At 40.7% G+C, this 23,479-nt stretch overlaps 1 long non-coding RNA gene across 1 annotated transcript; it reads left to right on the top strand.

Moving 5' to 3' along the window:
• Window positions 1-53: 53 nt before the first annotated feature.
• LOC144037620 (uncharacterized) lies at window positions 54-5,890 on the top strand. The gene is made up of 4 exons (XR_013288979.1): window positions 54-202; window positions 1,449-1,664; window positions 3,837-4,000; window positions 4,258-5,890. It is a non-coding gene; the product is annotated as an uncharacterized LOC144037620 (long non-coding RNA).
• The last annotated feature ends 17,589 nt before the right edge of the window (window positions 5,891-23,479 follow it).

Below are 23,479 nucleotides of genomic sequence, written 5' to 3'. Positions count from 1 at the left end.
GGTAATCTCATGATTAACATGTGGCGCCCCCACACGGTCAACTGCATGCAGTACACTAACCCAACTTTTTTGTTTGCCAGCCGAAATCAAATGCATGCAGTTCACAAGATGACCAACAGATGGCAATGCGCGTTCAGACAAACAAAAAACAATTTAGTAATCAGTAGTTGACGAACAGACAACTGACAGAGAGAAGAAACAAGTAAGCATATCTCACGAACTGTTTATGAGTGAACATGGTTTAATTTGAAGTTAGGGACACACGATTACAATAACATTATACATTTAAATCATACACAGAACTATATGAAACCGCAAAACTTTCCATCTAAGTAGTTAAAAAAAATTATTTCCTCGCGGCTTCATGTGCTTGCAACCTGCTTGCTGGCTGCCTGGATTGTCATTTCGACTTTACACATTTTCTCTAATTCCTGCTGCCAATGTGATCGACAAACTGGTTCCGTTTAAGGTTCACAAAGGTTGATTTTCCATGCCGTTTCTTTCGGGGATGGACTGGCAACCAAACCTGCATTATTGGGCTTGTGAAAGGCATCTTTTCAAAATTATGTATAAAAATGTTTGGTTGGGTTGCCTTTGACGAAACAAACAAAACAAATAATCGTCTGGAATGGCCCGCTATTTCTATCGAAGCAGCATGACATCAACTTGTGGCTGAGTAATATGGCCAAGAAATATATCTCGATCCAAGCTACAATATAAAAAAAAATATATATATATATATATATATATATATATATATATATTATTATTATTATTTAAATACTGTCTACAAAAAGCTGCAATAAAGCCAATCAATATTTTTTAAATATTTTTATTGAAGGGAATTTATAATCTCTCTCTCTCTCTCTCTCTCCAGAAATATTCAGAAATTAAATTCTTGTGACAATCTGATTTCATTTGAAGGCCATACTAGTAAAGTACAGAAGCGTATTGATGCCACACCAGCTTAAAAAAACAAAACAGGATCACAGTATGACATTTCACATTTCAACGTGATGCGTTAAAACTTAATGAGTTTGACCTATCTAGGTGTCTTCTTTTTAAATCTCAAATCTAATTAAACAATTTTTTTGACAGTATCATAAAAGAGATAGAATAGAATATTTACGTAGCTTCTAGCTAGTATGTTTGATTTAGAAAACACAAAAAAGTTTTTGTTTTGCTGAATGTGGAAGTACATTTTCATGTGTTAATTTATGTTAAAATGTGAAAGGTGATCACATTAAATGTGAAACTTACTACTTTATAATGTAATATTTAACTTCACTATACTTTACTGTACAGCTTTTATGTTAGTGACAGTTTGATAGCTGGCCACCACAGGGTGCCATTGCCACATAAAAGTGAGCCACTAAGGAGGGGGGCTGCAGGGAGGCCTCTGCTTTTCTCCCCTCTCTCCCCTTCACACTATTTTCTGCTTCCCACAGTGGCACATTGACGACATCTTGTCTGCGTTGCTTCAATCGCACACGTCCCTCCTCATCCTGGCCAGGCCCCTTTTGATGCGTGAAGCCTGGTCGTGATTCAGTTCAGCAGCACTTGAGCGGCCACTCCGGCCGACTCGCTGGGGTTCTGCTTGTCCCTCTCAAGGAAAACACCAGCCATCTGGTCTCACGGGGGGTCAGAGGTCAACTCTCAGGCTGGTAATGAGGATGGCGTTGCCAGGGGGATGAAGGAGGGGTGGTGTGTGTGTGTGTTTGTGAGGCCAATGGCGGCGGGGTTTGTCTGCTTCCTGAGTGAGCAATGGGCATTAAACATTAACGAGTCTGGCGGACGGACGGTGTGAGGAGGTCATGCTAGACGAGCGGAAAGAGCCAAGGAAACACATTATTAAGTATTCTAAACTGTACATAAAATAAGTTATTTTTAATGCAATAATCATCCAGTTCTATTTTTAATTCTATCAAACGTTCAGACACAGTTTTTCATTCACTCCCTCTCGAAACTGTCCTAGCTCCAAACAGGTAGTATATAGGATTCTAATTGGCCAATTGTAAAATATTCAGCTAGAAACATGCGAAAATCAGTTACCGTGCTAAAATATGGCTTTACATAAGCAACAGGAAAACACTTTAAGGAATAATCCACCTTCTTGTCAAATGATTAAAATAGGTGGCCCCACACCGGCCACAGAGTATTTCAATTAAAGGTCTTTTTGTTTGTAAAAAGTTGGTCAGTATCGCTTATTTTTTTTTAGCTAATTAGCGCAAAAAGTTAATGTTGTTCTAGCGCTTCACTTGTGCTCATTTTTATGTAAGAGATCCAAAAATCAGCATCAGAAGCTAATGTAGCAGTCTACATCTTCACTCAATGTGCCTTCCTGTCACAAAAGTTCCAAATTAAAGTATTTTTGCTCACAAAAAGTTGTTCAATACAGTCTAGCAAACAAGCTACCTGCACCATTGTATATATTTTTTCATCCAAAGGTTAACATTGTGTAGATTTTGCTGACTCGCTAATGACTGGCGCAACAAACTCCAACTTTAATGAGCTTTTTTCAAAGGTTGTTAAGGATAATGGAGGCTCCACTGTTGGATTCTCACAAAGCACAATGGCAAAGTCCTCCAAAGTCAATGGAGTGTCTGTCATTGGCTGCGTCCTGAATCACATGCTATTGTGTGTGTGGTTGCCGTGGTGACACAGAGGCACACGACAGCATAGAAGATGGCATTGGCACATACTCAGCAAAGATGGAGGAGCAACCTCGAAGAAACACATTTCTTATATTAGGAATCGATTTGATGATCATTTTTTGTATATTGTACTGTAGTCTTATGTTGCTAGTGGTGACATCATCATGTAGTGCTAGCACAATAGCAGCGTGGGCTGCAGACAGGACGTCTCTGGCGGTATTACGCCTCCTTGAATCAACAAAAACAGTATCCATCTTGTCTACCCCTCCAAGGCCTTTTAATAAACTACAGAGAGAGGGATCATGTGACCTCGGATGGCTCTCGCGCACTGTGGAGATCTTTGTTTTTGGGGAAAAACCTACGGAGTTTGCGGGACTAACTAACTGTAGTTATCTTATGGCACCAAAAGCTTACTGAGTTCTTTGCTTTTGTATCAAGTCAATCACTAACTGACTAACTACTAAGAAAGTTGAACAAGGTTGAAGTAACAAATTAAATTGAGTTAAGTCGCTGAACAAACTTATATATTTCCATATTTTACTTACTAACTAACTAGCTAGCTAACTAGCTAGCTAGCTAACTAACTAACTAACTAACTAACTAACTTGGATGAGTTGAAGTAACTAATTAAATGGAGTTAAGTAGCTGAACAAAGGTATTTCTTCCCATATTCAACTAACTAACTAAGTAACTAACTAACTTGGATGAGTTGAAGTAACTAATTAAATGGAGTTAAGTAGCTGAACAAAAGTATTTATTCCCATATTCAACTAACTAACTAACTGACTAACTAACCAACTAACTAACTAACTAACTAACTAACTAACTAACTAACTCCATCACATGGATCCATTGAGTAAGTACTCCATTTGGCTCCATTGTGTTAGGTTTTTGCTTAAATATTGGACCAAAGTGGTTGCTACTATTAAGAAATTCAATCAGCTGCTGTTTCATTGAACTTCATTGAAGTACCGGTATGTGTTTCTGTGTGTGTGTGTTTGTGTGCGTGTGTCTGATGCATACACCCACACATACATCCACAACGTATATTTATTTACATGTGTGCACGCATGCAGGAAGTGGTTGCTCTTTTTTTTCCAGTGTGAGCGTGTTGATGAAGAGAGCCACTGTTGAAGCTATCAAGGCCGACATGGTCACTCCTTTCTTTGTCTTTCTTTGCAGATCTCTTTCTGCCCCCCAGACCTCTTGGCCTGGGTGGGGGGTGTTCCCTTTGATGGATGGCCAAGACCACAAGGGTAAAGGTGGAGGAGTGTGTTCTGTGAAGGTGGAGGAGCGTGTTCTGTTGTTGTTCTTCTGCGTCTGGGCAGCAACAGCTGTGTTAGCGGGTAAGCTACTAAAGTTGAGTGTCAAGCCGGAAGGCAGGGATGAACGCTTTGTAGCATTTGTAAATAAAATGTGATGATAAAAAGTCTACACACCCCTGTTCGAATGCCAAGTTCTTGTGCCATCATTTCAATTGGTATGGAAACATGGTGTAATTTTCCACAAAAAAACATGACATTTCAACAGGGGTGTGTAGACTTTTTATATCCACCTTTAAGCCCCCTGAGTCCCACACACTCACCCCAATATTGCTTCATAGGGTAGCTGGATGGACCCCCTCGCTCCTCCGCTGTGACGTTGCCACGGTGATAAGGGCTCGCCCTTTGCACTCTGAACTCTGGCCTTAGCTCCTCTCCAGGCTGAGGGGGCACGCAGTATTAGTGCTACCCACCAAAAACAAAAAAATAGGACCTCTGACATATAAAAGGCAACGAAAGGGGAAGTTGCAAGAACATTGTGGAGGGTGCGCATGCCAGAGTCGACTCGAACGCCAATTGGTGACATCGTGTAGTCCTTAGGAAAAAAATCTTTATCAAAAAAAAAAATACAGTATAGTATTTGAAATCTGGCACCCACTGAACAGCTAGAATAATTTGGGATTTAATAGTTGGACATCAAAATGTTTGAAAAATATACGGTAGTAATAAAAATATAAAATAAGGCAAGTGACTTGGTTAATTTTTGACTAATTACGTTTAATAAAAAAAACATTTATTTATGGCGGTGTGCATTGTAATTAATTCAGTTGAAAGTACTGTAAAAAAATTGAAATATAAATTCAGCTAATTTGGAATAATTTAGAAAAAAATATTTTGAATATACAAATGATATTTTAAAAAAATTCCTGAGATATGTGGGATTTATTATGAAATTGATGGTTTTTAGATATATTTTTTATTCCTAATATTTGAAAAAAAATCTGTATATGTACTTAAAAAATACTTGCTTATTCTTACTTGATATACTGAAGTAATTAAAGCAAACAACTACAGGAACAGGAAAATTAACTATGAATTATTTTAAAATCGACATTGTTGACTTTTGTTGACATTTTAGTCTAAAAAAAACTTCATTAATAATGATGAGCTTTTTTTTCATTTGAGTATTTGTGCTTACACTTAGAATTACGGCTTGCTTATTTTTTGGAAGATGGAGCCTTCACATAGTAAAAACACACATGCACCCACAACACACACACTAAATTCATGTGTGTGTGTGTGTCTGTATAATAAGTGTGAAAATGTCATTAATGCAGTGCGGCTGTTGAGCTCCCAGCTCTCTTGTATTGTCACTCTCCTCTGGGGCCTGGGAGTGCTAGCTAGCTAACTAGCATCATCTCCATGGAGACCCCGACAACTATGCCCCCCTCCCCCCAACCCCCCATCCTTAATACACACACACTCGCACGCACACCTTGCACCCCCCTACCTCTGGGCTCTCTTTTTGTCCACTGACAAAGCTTGACAAACCGCATGTGACTCGCTGGGCTTAGCGCCGCTTGTCTATTCACGCACACACAAATGGAAGAACTAAGCAGGCATATTGATTTTTAATGATGGACCCTCACAGCCGGTGGAGAAGGAAACAAGGAAAGTCAGCGGGAATTGTCTTAGTGGGTCAAATTTTTTTTAAAATAAATTACGTGCCTTTTCATTTGATTGTTTTTGGTATTGATCAACACAACTATTCTCCTGTTGTTTTGCACTCCTTTTGAAGTAGCAAAGGTGAAAAATATTATATATACTGTATATCTAAAATAGAACAAAATAATAATAATATGATTTTTTATAAACATTTAATAAAAAAAAAGTGTGCATATTTGTTGTCATTAGAAGCACTGACAATTTCTATTTTTCGAAATGTTATTTTTCTGTAATATGAAATAGAATGAATATAAAGCAATCAATTTATAAATAAACGTCGCAGTTTGTTTGCCTAAGAAAATATGAATTTTGCCATGTTTGCCAACATTTTAGATGAGTGACAATATGTTTTCAGCTCTGAAATATAGTAAATAAAGTATTGATCATTACATTAAATGCGTAAAAAAATTGTAAGAAATTGCATAGAATTCAGTTGTGGGCCAAAAAAGTGTCAACATTTTTCCATGTTTGTCAATATTTGAACAAAAGTGCTAATTGCTATTTCAGTAAATCTTGTGATGGACATTAGTAAGAAACTGTACAAAACGATTCGCCAAAGTAGTGCAGCTAAAAAAAAGTGCTGAATTTTGCTCCATTTGCCATCATTTTAAAGCAGCTAAGTTTACAATTACTAATTCTGTAAATGTTATTTTATACGATGATATAAGATATAGAGTAAATATAAAATACCAAATTATATAATTGTAAATGTGATTGCAATTTTTAAAGCATTTTTTTAATTAAATTTTTTTTTGTGCAAATTTTACACAACTGAATGAATTAAGCAGGATTCTGCATAAAAAATAATTAAATTAAAGGAAAAACTAATTTTGTTTTACAAAAACATGCCACCTGATAGACAGAAAAAAAATGCTGTTTGTTGAGAAACACTATAGTATAACGGATTAAAGACATTTCCATTCATTTCAATGGGGTTTCGAAACTGACCTGAAGTGACCCAACAGTCCACTTGATGCTCACATGAGTCACGTCCGAGCAGCCCAAACATTTTGGCAGCGTAAAAGTCTTCGCAACTAAATGCATCTGGACTTGATTTAATAAATGAAAGTGGCTTTCCAGCTAATGAAGCCGCATACACGTTAATTAATCAACTTAACCTGAGCCGGCTGTAGACCACCCTCCATTCTGCACCCTAAATCACACAAAGTTGCTGCAAGGACTCATTTAAGATAAACGGCAGGGAATGGCGTGTGTGTGTTTAAGGCAAACACGGCAAACGCGCGCGCGCGCGAGGTGGGGGCTGAAAATGATTAACCCCGTAAGACATTGGCCTAATTAATTCCGCTTAAATGCGGCAAGCAACCTTGAAAGGCGGCAGGCGGTCATGTGAACTCATGTAAAATGTATGTCGACGTACATTAACGACACGTGTAATCTTGCGTCCGCGGGCTCGCTCGCCGAAATGGGCTAGCCGCGATTTAGCCCAGGCTCGAACCCGCGTAGCTGCTACGCGGCTATTTGCGCAGGTGGCAGACGCTTTTTAAATACGCGTTTGTGCAGGGATTAGCATGTTGCTGCGATTAATGATGTTCCAACGGGATTTAGCAGGTGGCAAAATTTACAAGTTATAAAATTCACAACTTTTCGTTACAAAAATATTGCACTAGAATTAGTTGAAAAAAATATTTTTGAGTTTGATTTTGTAAAAAAAAAAAGTATCCACTTTGGATATCTTTTTGCACTAAACCTGACAAAATTATTCAAACGATCATCATCATCATCTTTTGTGAATTAAAAAAATCACTGCGATTGGTAGAGAAGAGACTATTTTTGTGTTTCCTTCATTTTGTAAAAAAAAAAAAAAAAGTTATGCATTGTTTCCTTCAATTATATATTTTTGCAGTAGAAAATTTGCAAAAAATCTTTTCATCAAAACCTCACATATAGAGATTATAAGAAAAGTGACTATTTTTAAATGTTCTTGATTTTGGACACTTTTTTTTTAAATAAATGTTTTTTTCTGCGCTAAATCTTACTAAATTTATTCAGAAGTGTGACATATCTGAAAAACATTTTGTAAACTTTTACTGCATTGTGTAGTTACTGGTAGAAAAATAGACCATTTTAAGGTTTCCTTTAAATTTTTTTTTTTGATACAAATTTAGGATGTTTAGCTTTCATGTGTGCTTTAAATATATTTGAGAAAAACTTGTGTCATTGCCGTACAAAAGTGACAAATTTGCAGGGCTACACTGGGGTTAGGGGGTGCTATCAGAAATGTATTTAGCCCGAGTTAGGCTCCTCCCATTTGATTTGATATTCTAAAATATATTTCTAAATTATTTTCTCAGCTCACCTATGTACTGTGCAGGTCAAGCCCACCTTTAAGCCCCAAGAGAGGAGAAATCCTGGCGCCGTGGCTGCCAATTTGTTGACATGAATGTCTTTATTTGCTCTACTCATGTTACTTTTAGCAGCATACATGGCGTTAACTGCTTTCATTTTTTTTTTGTTGCACAATGTAGCGTTGTCAGCAGGCGACGTTGGCCTTGTTTGTGGAATGCGTAACTGGTGGTTTCCTCCAAATATCCGCTGCGAACACATTCGCCCCTTTCACGCCAGGCTTCCTAATCAGGCCAACGCGTCAATCAGCGCGCCCTAAGTGTCTCTAATCAAGCCTCGCAATGGCTGCTTGATTCCTCGCCATCACCCGAGGAAATCAAGTGGCTTCTTTCACACCTGCTGGTGCGCCGCGCGTCGGGGATTCCGAGGCCCGTTTCTGCTCCCTGAGCATTCCTGCGGTTTCGCACCACGCTTTGGAAAATACTCCCCCTCCCTCCCAGCCCCCCCCTGCTCCCCCTTGAAACCACCCGTCCTCACTCTCCAGCCTGCGGTATGTAATAAAAATATGAGAGGTTGACTACTGGCAGGGGTTTTTGGCAAGCTCCCGTGGACATAGACCGTGTCTGTTTGGGAAACACACGTGCGCCAAACATGCTTAGAAGCCGAGCTCCACTCCCTTGCTTGACTGAGAATGGGGTTTCCTGAAAGATTCTAACTGGCCTGAATCAGATCTAGGACAAAGTGTTGCACTGGTTCTCAAGGCTGGATTAGCTCTGGTTGCTTCTGGGACAGTTGACTGGTTGTTTGTCATGAGGTTATCCCCTCCGGGCAGTTTGCAGTGGTGAAGGTCACCCCTTAAGAATCAGGACCATTAACGCCATATTCCGTGTCTTCTGAATTAAACCGTCAATAGGAGGGTCTGATGGTGTCCCTTGTGGCTTGTTATCAAGAACAGCTTTAGCTTCCCAGTTGTGGGAGGTTTCGACTTGCTTGCACCCGCCTCTGGATTCTCAGTTTCTCAGTGGTTGTTGACAAGGTTCACAACCCCTCTGGTGAGTCTCCCAGGTGATCCATGCGATGGCTGCCTCTCTGGAACTATGATGATTAACTCAATTCTTGGTGTCTCGATAGTTAGACCATCAAGAGGACATTTTGATTTTCCTTTGGGATTTGCTGCCAGGCCCGACTACAAGCTTCATATTTGCCTGTACTACTTGTTGATCAAGGTGAACCTCATTTCTTAGTGGTTGTTGACACGGGCTCCCCTCTGGCGGTTTACCAGTCCCAGTCTCCCTCTCTGGACCCATGATGATTAACTCCATATTTTGAGTCTCCAAGGACCGCCAAGAGGACATTTTGATTTTCTTTTGGGATTTGCTGCCAGGCCTTGTAGTTCTTTGAAGCTTCATACTTGCCTGTACTACTTGTTGATCAAGGTGAACCTCATTGGCGGTTTACCAGTCCCAGTCTCCCTCTCTGGACCCATGATGATTAACTCCAAATTTTGAGTCTCCAGGACCGCCAAGAGGACATTTTGATGCCAGGTCCAGCGATGCATTCCGGTCCTGTGAAGGTTCTCACTTGCTTGCACCGACTCTGCACTCTGGTTTCTCAGTGCTCGTTGATATGGGCCGATTTGCCAGCCTCACTCATCCAGCGGATCCATCTGGGTGTGCTGCCTTTTTGGAACTTTGGTGATTAACGCCTTAATCCGTGTCTTCTTAGACAACATTTGAATGGCTTCATGTCAAATTTGCTTTTGTTGAAGGTTCTTTGCTTCTGGAGGATGGGGATATAGTTTTCATTGGTTGTTGACATGGGGTTATCCCCCTCTGGGCGGACTGCTACCTCTCTGGAACCCACAATGATTAACTCCATATTTCATGTCTCCTGAGTCAAACTGTGAAGGGGGCCATTTCACGGGATTCCCTTCGGATTTCCTGTCAAGCGTTACTTCTTAACTGCGGGTCTGCCTTATTGTAGCGGCCCGTAAACCACGACACAGGACAGCGCAATGGCATTTGTCAGTGGTTGTTGATACGGGGGGGTCACCCCTCTGGGCGCTTTTCCTGGTCCCAGCCTCCCACCTGGTGGCTGCATGGCGTCGCCTTTGATGAACCGAGACCATTAACGCCATTTTCTGTGACTCTTGAGTCAAACTTGTTAAGAAAAGCCCTTCTATCGAAACTCAGACACAATCTGCTTCTTCCTCTGGTTGTTGAATCGGTGAAGGCTGGTGTCTGTGGATCTCACTCTGCTTCGTCTGTCCTTCCTTCCTTTCCTCAGTCTCTCCTTTGGTCTCTTGAGGTCTCCCTGATTTGTTGAAATTTGGATGTTTCTGGGGTTGGTGAAGGACTCTGGTTGGTGGCCCGGTGGGTGGTGTCTGGTCGGTGCTGGATTTCACTTTCCTTTCTTTTCTTTGATCCTTCCTCAGGTCTCCTGACGGCCTCACAGCTCTGACTGGGTTCTGAAGTGTTTGGTTTAGGTGAACGGTATGGGATTTTTTAATAGGTTTTAGGTGAACTAATGAATACACACTCACACGCACGCACACACGCACATGCACATACAAATACTCACCCACATACAAAATTAAAAAAAAAATATATATATATATATATTTAAAAAAAAAAAAAGAGAGAGAGAGAGCAATGATGATGACATGTCAAATCGGTAAAATTACCGAATGAACAATATTGAGCGCTCCAGAAAATTAAAAAAAATAAAAATAAATAGAAAAACCCTTCTGAGTCTGCGGCCTTCACGTCTACTGGCCAATTTCCATTTTTCTGACAGGTACAATGTATATTTAGCCATTTATTTGGCGTCCCTCAGCCAGACACGGCATCATGACATTTTAATTGTTGTGTTTGGCCCCGAGCACGAGCCGGCAGGCAGGCTGGCGGACGGCAGGTTGAGTTTTATATTTGCTACGAAGCCAAACAGTGTCTGAGTGTTGGCTCCTCGATTGGGCCGTCTGCACGAGTTATTGAGGCACAACAAGCTTTATTGCTTGTTAGGAAGGGGAAGCGGGGAGGGGAGGGAGTGTGTGTGTGTGTGTGTTTGTGTGTGCCTGAGAGAGCTTGTGTTTGTGACCATCAATGGTCCAGGGGTCTAATCCTGTCTCCACTCATAATGGAGGTGTTTGGTCTCCATAAGCCGGAGGCAACTTCTACTTTACCCGCCGGTCGGTGGGGGTGCACAGCCGAGGTCAGAGGTGCTCATCTGGATAGTTTTAGCTTTTTGGGAACGTCCCTCCCTTTCACATTGATTGAGGTCACGCTGCCCAAAAGCTGCGAACCTTAATTCCTGCTCAAGCTGTCAGAGTTTTCCGTGCTCAGGTGAGGCAGCCTTTAAGCAGAGACAAATAATTCAAAAGGGAAAACCTGGGAGGGTTTAAAATCTTCCTTTTGTTGAAGGAAAGTTGAGTGTTTGTTTTGGATGCCTTTTGTTGAGGTAACTCACATCAAAAAGGCAAACACCAGGGATTCCCAAAATGGCGCATCCATTTGATGCAGTACTTAACGTGAGCGCCCTCCAGGGGGTGCATGAGATTTAGAATGATGGTCTCATTTCCTCAACTTGGAGGGAGTGGGGGGTTGCAAAGGGTTGCGCGGCTCCGACTCCAAATCAGACAAATGATACCCACAAACAGGAATTGTTCAAGATTGCTAACTGCAGGGTGAGCAGGGCTAATTCCTTTTTTTTTTTCCTGGAGAGCTCAGTATTGTTCATTCGGTAATTTTACCGATTTGACATGTCATCATCATTGCTCTCTTTTTATTAATTTTTTATTTTTTAAATTTTTTTTATTTTGTATGTGGGTGAGTATGTGTGTGTGGGTGTGTGCGTGCGTGCGTGTGAGTGTGTGCGTATTCATTAGTTCACCTAAAACCTATTAAAAAATCCCATACCGTTCACCTAAACCGAACACTTCCAGTCGTGAGGCCGTCAGGAGACCCGAGGAAGGATCAAAGAAAAGAAAAGAAAGTGAGCAAGGCTAATTCCTGATGTTGCACTTTCCCCCAAAAAAAAGACAATCTATTAATGTTGCACTTGGTTAAAAAAATATTGAAGCTATCATGTGTTTACTTTTCTTGTTTACATTACATTGTACGGTTCACAATATTTAGTTGATTTATGAAGCTTTCATATGTTGGAAGAATTTACCGACTTCGCTGTCCCATTTCTTATCGGTGCCATTGATACAGAAGAGACGTGGGAGAATGCAATCTTTAGGAGTCAGTAAAGGCGCCAAAGAGCAAATACCTGCGCTGAATCAGGCGCTACCGGTGTTGGTTCTCATGGCCGATTGAACTCTAGTGTGCAATAGACTTTTATGTGCTCCTGCTGTGTTAATAACGTGGCCTTTATGGAGTGTGTTGTTATTAAATAATGCACGATGACTTGAGGTTCTCTCGCGGGCCTTAATGGGAGGCAGATGGCGGCCAGAGGTTGGCGGACTGTCCTTCTTAAACTCTGCCGTTCAGTTTGGTTACTCGCCGTGAAATGGGGCGGGAGAGTTGGATTGATCAATAGGGTACCGTGATATATATATTTTTTTAGGTGAGGAGGGGGGTGTTTTTAAGGGATGGGAAGTGTGAACACCAAACAATCCAGTCACATGTCTACACTGTAAACAAATACAGTGTAACTCAGCCTTTGGATGTTGGAGCGTCTAGCTTCAGATTGGGATCTTATGTTCGTGTTGCACTTTTTTTTTTTTGCATAATTTGATAAAAAATTGTGATGTAGCACTTTTATAAAGAAGACAAAATGTTTAAATTTCCTCAAAAGAAAATATTTAAACTCTTATGTTTTATGTAATTGATAATTTATCATATTTTCTTAGAATTACTTAAGCATGTTAAAAGTGGTAATACTGTGAAAGCAAGGCAATAAAAGGGCTATAATAACGTGTTTCATCACATACAGTACAATCAGAAAAACATGCTTATTTTTATTTTAATTTTTTTTCTGGAGAAAAAGGGGGGGAAAAAAAGAAAAAAAAGAAAAACATGCTTATATTGCATCAATGGACTCTTTTTATGTTTTTTATTAAAAATTTTATTAATTATTAATTATAATTAATTTAATTAAAAATATATATTTTTTAGCATATTTGAATACTTCTGCAGTTTGTACTAAGTTCTGAGGGTGGACCATTCCAAGTTTTTGAAAGTTTGAGGACTTTGGATTGTTCCCCTAAATGCTCGGCAGAACTTGATTGGATGCGGCATTTCAAAAGATCTCTGGGGGGCGGGCCAGAGAGCCTTTCAACCTTCACCTCTGGCCTCTGGCTCTCCACAAAGCAAAGGGGGTTTTGGTGGGTGTTGGGGAGGCTGGATCAGAAATCTCACCTCCCGAGCTGCAGAAGAATCATGGCAAAACTCGCAAAAATTGGGGGGGGGGGGGGGGACGGTTTAATGGAAGAGCACTTGAAGGCATCACATGGAGAAAATGATGGAGTGCAGGAAAGCGAGAGCCACTCGGGGGGGGGTCGGTAAGGCTGGCGGCCTTCCTGTTTGATTAGCCATTAGCCCGTGGTGGTGGTGGGAGTCACAGTCGGAGCGTCACTCCCTTTGATTACGCCACAAAAGGGGGTGCTGGAAAACAAAAGCCTCAAACCCCCAACCACAGCCAATACGCGGCACTTTGGGGGGTTGATTTGGCTTGTTGCTCTTTACGCTCCCTCGCCCGCCGTAATCAAACGGAGGGCAGCCACAAAGCACACAAACTTTCCAGCGCTGATATTACCGGAGTGTAAAGATCATGCCGGGCCACTAGGTGGCCACACTGAGCACTAGATAGACATGTTGAACAAACTGTTGATGTCACGTCATTTTTTGTGACACTTTTTGTAAAAAGTAGACAAATGATTAATGTTTCATTCTCCTAAAAATATGACAAACTTTGCTCCTTTGTAAAAAGGCAGAATGGGGCCTTATTTCCAAAGGTTTGTGTGTGTAAAAATGGGCACAAAACTGCATTGCTCACACAAACATTTGGAAGGCCATGACCAGAAACAATTTCCCTTCTATAAATATTTTTGAAATGGCAGAAACAAAAAATATTGTGACATTTTCACAATTTGTCTATTACCATTAAGTAGCAACTTTTCCCTGTCAGAATTGCCCACAATGCTTTGGGGCTGATCACATGCTTGGAAATTAACATTAGCATGTCATGCGGCGTGCGCGGTTGTTCCGCGCACCGCTTTGCTGGTCTGCTTCTCCTTTTTTATTGGTGTCCCGCCGTCGCCTGTTGTGACTGACGCTTTTACAGTCTGCTTGCACTCGAACGTGGATGGAGGCCCATCAAACGCGTTTCCTCCCGCCTCCTCCTCCCACTTCCCTTTGCAGTTAACGTCTGCGTCTCGCCAATTACTTTGTCACTGACAGCGGCCTCTCGTCGCTTCCTGTTTTTCGACATTTGCAAGACGACTCTTTTTGTGCACTATGACCAGGTGTCCTTCAAAGAGCAACTCCTGGCTCGTAATTTTGTCTGGTTGCTATTCATTTTAAACCATATGCTGGACAGATAAATGACGCTAAAACGTTTTCGTCCTGGCAGTGATAGGCGACTCGCCATAAACCACAAAACCTGAATAACTCAGTGGTGCACAGAAGTGCCCTGGCAAGTTTTTTTTTTTTATTCAACCCCTGCGGCAAGTTTCATTTAACAACATACAAATTGATAGGCATGTCAGTCATAAGTAGACCCCCCCCCCCCCCAAAAAAAGGGGAAAAAAAGCCACGCCTGAAAACGCACATGAATTAGAAAATTTATCAGGCATGTTTGTCATGAGCAGACAGACCCACTAAAGACCCAAAAAGTCAATTTGGGGACGTTTCCAGATGTCCTTCAAAGACAAATTTGTCCTAGAAATTATGTGCATTTGTTACTAAATTTGAACCATGTAAAATAGATACAGTTGATTAATGATGCTAAATTGCATCATGTGAAGACTCGCTATATGGTTACGATATTTCTTACATGTCTGATAGCAGTTGGTCAAAATTTCCTGGACGAGTTTGCTTTCCAGAGGTCCTTCAAAAGCAAACTCGATCCACAAAATGCTTCAAACCAAAATGGCAGACTTACTGTATCTTTTTTCGGCATGGCTTCTGGAGAATTTTTTGGGGTGAGTCTACTCATGATCTACATATCCACCAAATTTCATGCTGTCAAGGGAAACTAGCTCAGGGGGCAGCATTTTCAAAAAAACAAAAAATGTAGGTGTGGCCTAATATGGCCCATTTTGACCAAACTGGCACAAGGGGCTGAATTCTCAAAAAGAAATCCAGGGTCAGTCTATTATTGGTTTAAAATGGCCCCTCCAAACCAAAATGGCTGACTTCCCGTGTCTTTTTTCAACTATTTTTTGTAGGTCAAGTCATGACAAGCATGCATACCAAATTCCATATTGCTACATCAAACTGGCTTGGGGAGGGGGCTGAATTTTCAAAAAAGATTTCTTTGGCTTAAGACTAACAGCGAGGCCGAGCCCCAAAAAGCCAAACCAAAACAAAACACGAGCCCTGCTCAGTCAGTGGACAAAAGCTGCCGCAAGTCAAGCGTAAAAAGCACGGCGATGCGGCGGTGGGGAGACGGCAGAGCCAAAAAAGAAATGAGGGGTGTGTTGGAGAGAAAATAGCAGGGGGGGGGCCGCGGGGGTGGCATGAAGCGCCAGCTGTTGTGTTGAAACCCGGCCAGCTTCTGCACTTAAATGCTGCCATCTTGGGCCGGATTACAGGGTAAGGTATCAACACGGCCGCCTTGTAAAAGCTCAGCAAATTCCCCCCCGATGAACTCTGGACACTCCAGACTTGTTATGTTGTCATCTCCAAGGGCGCGTCCCAAATTGTAATCCGTTGCGAGAAGCCGTGTTTGTAGTAGCATAATGCTGCGAAATGTCTGCCATGTGGGAGCTCCGCATCGTTGCGTTGACGTCTTTGATTTATGGTGTTTATGCTAGCTGGCACGTTAACATATACAATGTGTCAGTAGCATTCTTTCAAACAGTCAAAACAAATCAACATGAAGGCATTATGTTTCGTTAACACTTTTCAAAGTGTGGGGCAGTGAAGGCTAATGCTAAAAACAAGGCTAGCAATGATGTTGGATTGAAGTCTTGGTTTACAATTACTTTTTATAAATTCCAATATTGTATAAATTTCTTTATATGATTTAAATATTTCTATACATGAGGTACGTACATGAACAGCTTTGCTGCCGCCGTGTTGATTAAATAGTTATGCACGCAGGCGGCAAAAGATAAGACGACGACGAGCTAATTGAAATGTTATCCCGATCTGATCTGCCATGATTACTTAAACACTACATTTTTAATGCATTGTCAATGAGGCAATTACATGCGCGTCTCTGTGTGTGCGTGCGCGCGTGCGTGTGAAGGCGACTAGCGAAAAAAGGGGGGGAGGGATCACTTGTCGACATATTAGCCACATGCTTATGATAAACGATGCATGTCACTATGGCGACCATACATTTGTAGACGACCTCAACATGATGCCACACGAACACAACGGTGGCGCGATTTAAATTCCAACAGGTCAACTGTTGCAATAAACAAGTGGGGAAAGTAAAAATGAGGTCACATGATCAATGATGGACTTGAGCTTAATTTGAAAGACTGACTGGCTTGAAACCCTAACCCTCTGTATGAAACCCTTATTTTCAATCTTAACTCCTTTTTTATTTTTGTATTTTTTATGTAATTTTTATTTTTATTTTTTTTCTGGAGAGCTCAGTATTGTTCATTTGGTAATTTTACCGATTTGACATGTCATCATCATTGCTCTCTTTTTTTTTGTATGTCGGTGAGTATGTGTATGTGCGTGTGTGCGTGCGTGCATGCGTGCGTGCGAGTGTGTGTGTATTCATTAGTTCACCTAAAACCTATTAAAAAATCCCATACCGTTCACCTAAACCGAACACTTCCACCCAGAGTCGTGAGGCCGTCAGGAGACCCGAGGAAGGACCAAAGAAAAGAATCCTAACTCTTAATTTCAACCCTAATTTGAGACCCTACTCCTTTCTTAAAACCTCAACTTGAGACCCTAACTCTGCCTTAAAACCCAAACCTCAATATGAAATCTTTATTTTTTTAAACCCTAACCCTCTCTTAAAACCCTTGTTCAAATCTTGACCGTAATCATGCTGATGAAAACGATCGTCCACGTTGGCCCGTTTTTGACCAGGATGCAGCAAAAAGGATCTCAAATTGCGATTCAAAGGTTTCAATGAATTCATGAGATGTATCAGCAAGGATCTCCAAAGACAAACGACTCCTTCAAAATAAAAGACATGTCGGCTTTTCCTCATGAATGTTGACGCGACGACGAGTCAACCGAGCGAACCAGTCCAAACAAACAAAATGAAGGTCGTCCATTTATACGCTTTGCTGGCTAAAGAAGACAATGTGCGGTCAGCGCGCACGCACACGTCTGTTTCTTGCATTACACTCGACTTCCTTTGAGAACAGGCAGTGATTCTCAGGCCTTCGCGTCTCATGACGCTCGTAAAAAAAAGGACCCTCGGTGTGTGAGTGCGTGTGCGGCGGGTCTGTGCGTGTGCGCGCGCGTGTGCATGCGACATTTATAGCTTGCTCTTAAGTCCTTGTTGGTGCAGGCCCGGTAACGTTCTGTGTTCAAACAAATGAAACAACAGAAAATACAACAACAAAAAACCACCCTGTCCCTGTCTTGAAACCCTAATCTGAATTTCTATCCCTGGTTTGAAAGCCCAATTTCAAACCCTAACCCTGGTTTAAAAGCCTAACTAAAAAACACTAACCCAAGACCCAAACCCCTTTTTCAAAACCTAAACCATGCTAAATGCAAACCCTAACCCTTGTTAGAAACTTGAGATCTTTTCACTTGGTTGAAAGCCTAATTTTAAGACTGGTTTGAAACACTGAGTTAAAATAAAACCTGGCCTCCCAGAGACAAATCCCTGTTTGAAACTCAAATTTGAGACCGTAATCCTGGTTTGCAACCCGAACTGGAAACCTCAGTATCCAAATGTTGAACGTTGAAATGCTACCTCGAAAGCCTAAAGCAGACTTGAAACCTACCCCTTCTTTCAAACTTTAATTTGAAACCCTAACTCTGGTTTGAACCTCCAACCCAGTCTTTAAAGCCTACTTGGAACTTCTAGCCTTGTCTTGAAACCCCATCTCAGACTTGAAATCCCAATTTGAAACTCTGACTTGAAGACTTGACCCTTGGAACCCCAAACTCAAGATGGAGATTCTAATCCAGACTTTGAGATGCCTTATCTGAGGTGACGTGTGATGACGAAGTGTACTGGGAGGGGAGTTTCTTCACGCTGCTTCCTGCTTGAGTGGATTTTCAACGCAGCCACAGGGGCTCCCACATTCTTTCTTTTTCTTTTTCTTTTTTTTTACATTGAGGAAAGTGGGGAAATCAAAAAGGGAGGGGGAGAAGGGGGATTTGCATATGAAATAGCAGTGCCCCCCCCCCCAGCCCAGCACCCATACGCGCAAGCACGGCCCTGGGCTAATAGAGTGCATTAGCATGACTTGTATGACTTGACCTTTGACCTCCAATGACTCTGGAAAAATGAATGAATGACTCAAAATTAGTTCTACTGGGAAACTCTAAAAAAAAGACTTAAGACAATTATTTAGGATGCAAATCCTGGTTTCAAACCCCAATTTAACACCCTAACACAGGCTTGAAATCTTGATATGAATTTCCTGTTTGAAACAGTAATTTGAAACCCCAACTTTGCTTTAAAACCCTAATTTAGAAGTCTAACCCAGGCCCGAAAACCTTATTCACAACCCTAAACCAACCTTGAAACCCTATTTTGAAGCCGTCACCATTGTTTGAAACCCCGACCTCGACCTTCAAGCCTCATTTTAAAGCCTGACTTTGAAACCTAATCCAGACTTAAAATCTTAATTTGAATCTCTTCTTTGAAACATTAACTTGAAGCCACTTGAGGCCATTTTGGTTTTAAGGGGCCATTTTAGGCCACAACATAAAACCCCCTAGTGTTTTTATTTTGTTGGAAATTCAGCCTCCCCGAGGAATGTTTCTCTTAGCAGCATAAAATTTGGTCAGTTTGTCTATCATTAGCAGACCCACAAAAAAAAAAGTCTCGAGAAGCCAAATCTATCAGAAAAGAGTCTAAAGGGGCCATTTTAGGCCACAACACAAAACCCCTTTCGTGTTTTATTCTGTTGAAAAATTCAGGAATGTTTCCTTTAGCAACATTGGTCTGCTTTTCTAACATGAAGAGACCCACAAAAAAACTTAAAGAAGCCCCATGTGAAAAAATACAGGAAGTCTTTTAATTTGGTTTTTGGTTTGAAGGGGCCAATTTAGGCCACGCCATACAAAGTCCACAGAATTTTTACGGGTGTGAAAATTCGACCCCCTAACCAGTTTCCCTTAGCAACATGAAATTTGGTGAGCTTGTCTATCATGACTAGACCCACAAAAACGTCTCATAAAGCCATGCCTGAAAAGACAAAGGAAGTTTATACTATATTGCTTTAAAGGTAGGCTCCTTAGAGATTTTGTCTGATTGCTAGCAAATTTGAACGACTCATATTTGAGTCTTATATTTTGTGTTCAAGTTTGGCAATTTGTCCAAACCCAAAACTCTCATAAGCCAATAACACCACAAGTTTATATCTTGACGATACATGTCATCACCCTCTTAAAATAATTACCCATGTCATTTTTACCCCCCGAAATCATCTCCTCATGATGCAAATAGTTACATTTTTGGTGTTTCCTAAAAAATCTGAAAAAAATTACTTAAGCGATTATTTTAAGTTGTGTAACTTTATAAGGTCATTAAAAAACACAATCAAAATATCCACAAATGGCAAATGCCTTCTTTCGAGGATTCTCTTTGGAACCAGATTTTTTTTTTTTGGTTCGCCGTAAACAGCAGCTGGCCTTGAGCGTCCATCAGTGCGTGGTCAACTCAAGCGAGAGCTCGCTTGACGTATGGAGATAAATGCCACGCCGCCCGCATTGTCCCACTGACACCGCCCGCATTCAATTTCACCGCTTTTGTCACGGGACCCCAAGGGAGGGGGGCGAGTGGTGGGATGCAAAATGGAGGCTAGGTGGGAGCAAGGCAACCCCCCCCCCCCCCAACTATCCCAAAATGCGCTACCCCCAAAACCTTAGCCATGTTGGGCTTTTGGGTGAAATTTCAGGATGAACCTGAATTATAAAAAACACACCCTGAGCTGGCTGTCTATAATTCACCGGATGTGATTACATCAGGATTTTTTTTGTCAGGGTTCAAGACTGACAACATTCTTGACAAGAAAAACAGTTGGCAAACGTTTGCATCCTTGAACGAACCCTGACGAAAAAATCAACACAGAGGCGTTATTTAGTAACTCAGTGTCGTTACTTGGAACGACGCAGCACTCAACTAAAGTCACGCTCTTTAGAAGCTTATGCTGGATTCTACTTCATATAATATCACCAAGTCTGAAATGACTTTGAAATAAAAGGCAGCCAAAGTGCTCTTAAAAGGTGCGCATGAGTGCATTTTGGGGATTAACTTTTTTTTTTTTGGGAGGGGTGGTAATAGGAAGGGTGCGAGTGACCGCCAGGAAGCGTAAGACGATCCGCATGGGTCGCTCGTTTGGATCCCGAAGTCGCCGTCACCGCATGTGCCGCCGCGCATTAAAACGTGTCTGGGAACTTCTCGCCGCTCAACTTTGTTCATGTCGGCGCTCTAATCTGTGAAATGCGATAGGGGGTGCGCTGAGCTGTTGACTGATGTTAAGCTTAGCGGACGCGGCTAACGTTTCAGCGCAAAGCCTCGCCGACAGAGTCTTTGGTTACTTTTTACGACCGGGATCTAGGAAAAGGAGAGGGGGTGCGTGTCGACTTTGTCGGGATTTTGAAGGGTGTCTTAACTTGTGGGAATTAAAAAAAAACCCTTTTTAACATATGTGTTTGGATTTTTACGCAGTACTAGGTTTAAAGTTATTTTTTTTAGGGGTGCGCCAATTTTGTTGGTGATGATAAAAGTGGTGCATGTAAAGTTTGGATCTGGATTTGTGTGTGCCAATTTTGTGGGAATGTAAAAGGGGGGTGTGTTGCTTAAATTTTTTTGCGCAAATTATTTCTGCGGAGTGTGACAACTTTTTGAGGCTTTAAAATGGGGTGTATGGCTTAAAAAAGTTGGGAAATTCAGTTTGAGGAGTTGCCAGATGTCAGATTGTTGAAAGGGGTGCATAACTTGGAGGCTCAAGGGTTATGCTGCACCTCTTTCCATTTTGGATATAAAAGGGGTGCGTGGATTAAAAACTTTGGCAAAATATGTTGTTTTTTTTTTTAAATTAGGGTTATGTGCTAACTTATTCCAGGATGTTGAAGGATGCATGGCTTACAAAGTTTAGAAAAGGCTTTTTTAGGATGTGTGTTGCATTTAGGGGGTGCACCTACATTTTTGCCTTGTTGAAGGGGGTGCAGTGTTTTAAAAGAGATTAGATAAAGGCTTTATGGGGAGGAACACCCACTTTGTTGCGTTATAGAAGGGGGTGAGCGGCTTCAAAAATTTTAGGTATGCAATTCATTTTTTTAGTCTTTTTTTTTTTTTTTTGTGAATGTGGGTGCACCAACTAGGGTGTGTCCCAGCAGAAAGTGCCAAGACTATTTGCTAGCGAGGATGCAGCCACACCAATAGCGGCAGATTTACAACAGAGGGAACAATTAGCCTGCAAAAGGCTCCAATTAAAATTGCTCCCTTTGATCAGCTCGGCACAACCGGGAGACGACGGTGAGGTGGGGGGGCGAAGGGGTGCGCCGCCGGATCAGTTCGAAATGAAATAATTAGGCGCAATTAATGAGTGCAAAAGTCAGCCAATGATACGCCGGGTGGTCTTTCTTAATTGACGGAGAAGGCGGATGACGCACCTCCGTGTCGCGGAGGGACTGGGGGCACACACGCACACGCAACAAAGGCGCACCACACAAGAGACATTACGTTAGGAGAAATAACAAAATGATAAACGTCAAATGTGTTATGGCAAGGATATTAGAGGTAAAAAAAAAAGGGAAATATTGTGAAGAAACCTCCCCTTCAAAATATTAAGAGAAAATATGAGAATATTATGGCTAAAATGTAAAAAAAATAAAATAAAATATATTATTAAAAAAATTATAATTCAAAGAAGAAAATACGAAAATATGGCAAAAATCTAAACTATGTCCCAAAAATATTGAACAAGTCACTTAAAGCTATTAAAACATTTTTGGGGAAAATTATAGAAAACCCCCCAGAAATATTATGTAAAAAAATTGAAATATTGATTTTGTTGTTGTTGAAATTTTAGGGGAAAACAATGCTAAAAAATACAAGACTATAATTGCATTTTTTTATTTTTTTATTTTAGGGGAAAACAATGATTAAAAATACAAAACTATAAGGACGATTTTTTGCACACACAAAAAAAATGTGGTGACAATAAGACAAGAAACACATAAGCAGTTAAAGAAATCATGATGAAAATGAACAAATATCCAAAAAATACAGAAATATTAGATCATAACATGACAAAACTGTCAAAACTAAAAAATACTAAAGAATTGCATACATGGAATAAAGTAATCATGTCTCATATTTTCCATTCTATTTACTTTTTTTCCCACTTTTTGTTCCTTTGCAGGGTTGCTCACTTCCAATTAAAAAATGAAAGAAATGACTCCCCTCAACCTCACAAAACAGCACAGGGACTTAACACGCGTTTATTGTCTGCATGCATGCGCTTAGTGTGTGTGTGTGTGTGTGTGTGTGCGTGCGTGTGCGCGTGCGTGTGTATGTGTGCGCGTTACCTGCAAGCAGCGTGACAGTGGCATCACATCAACATGCAGCCAAGAGAAAAGAGAATGATGAATATTTAATGCAGCTGACAGCAGCTTGACGAAAAATACAACAAACAACACAAATATGTGGAATATATTGTCAACATGTTTAAAAATAAATAAATAAATCCATGACACATGAGCACAAATGCTTTGATTTGACATTCGATCAATACGTTCCGCCTACCATTAAAAAAAAAAAAGTCATAAAAGTAGAAGAAAAAAAGGGTGGTCTGTGTCGGAACGTAGCGATGACGTAAAACAGCCTCACGATGAGCAATCATGTAGGAGTTCAGAACAATTGGGACCATGTGGCACGACCATGAGACACAAGTAGAAAGTTCTGAATATTCTGGAATACTGAGATCATAACAAATTAGATTTTTTTTTCAAATAAAATATTTACTTATTTACTGATATTTTTTAATTGTTTTAAATCAGTTTCCGTAATAGTGATTTTTTTTTAAATTCACAATTAAAACAAAAAATTCTACTAGAGGAGTATTCTGGTCGATAATTGTGAATTTCAAATGTAATTTTTTAGTATTTTTGTTTTGTATTTATTTTGGGATTTTTTTATCACTAAATAATCCATGTATTTTATTTTTTATTTTTTTGCAATATTCTATTTTTGCATTTTCAA

The sequence above is a fragment of the Vanacampus margaritifer genome, chromosome 17 (genome assembly GCF_051991255.1).
Source record: "Vanacampus margaritifer isolate UIUO_Vmar chromosome 17, RoL_Vmar_1.0, whole genome shotgun sequence".
NCBI classification, from domain to species: domain Eukaryota; kingdom Metazoa; phylum Chordata; class Actinopteri; order Syngnathiformes; family Syngnathidae; genus Vanacampus; species Vanacampus margaritifer.
Note: the sequence above shows the minus strand (reverse complement) of the source record. Positions and strands in the feature narration are given on the sequence as shown.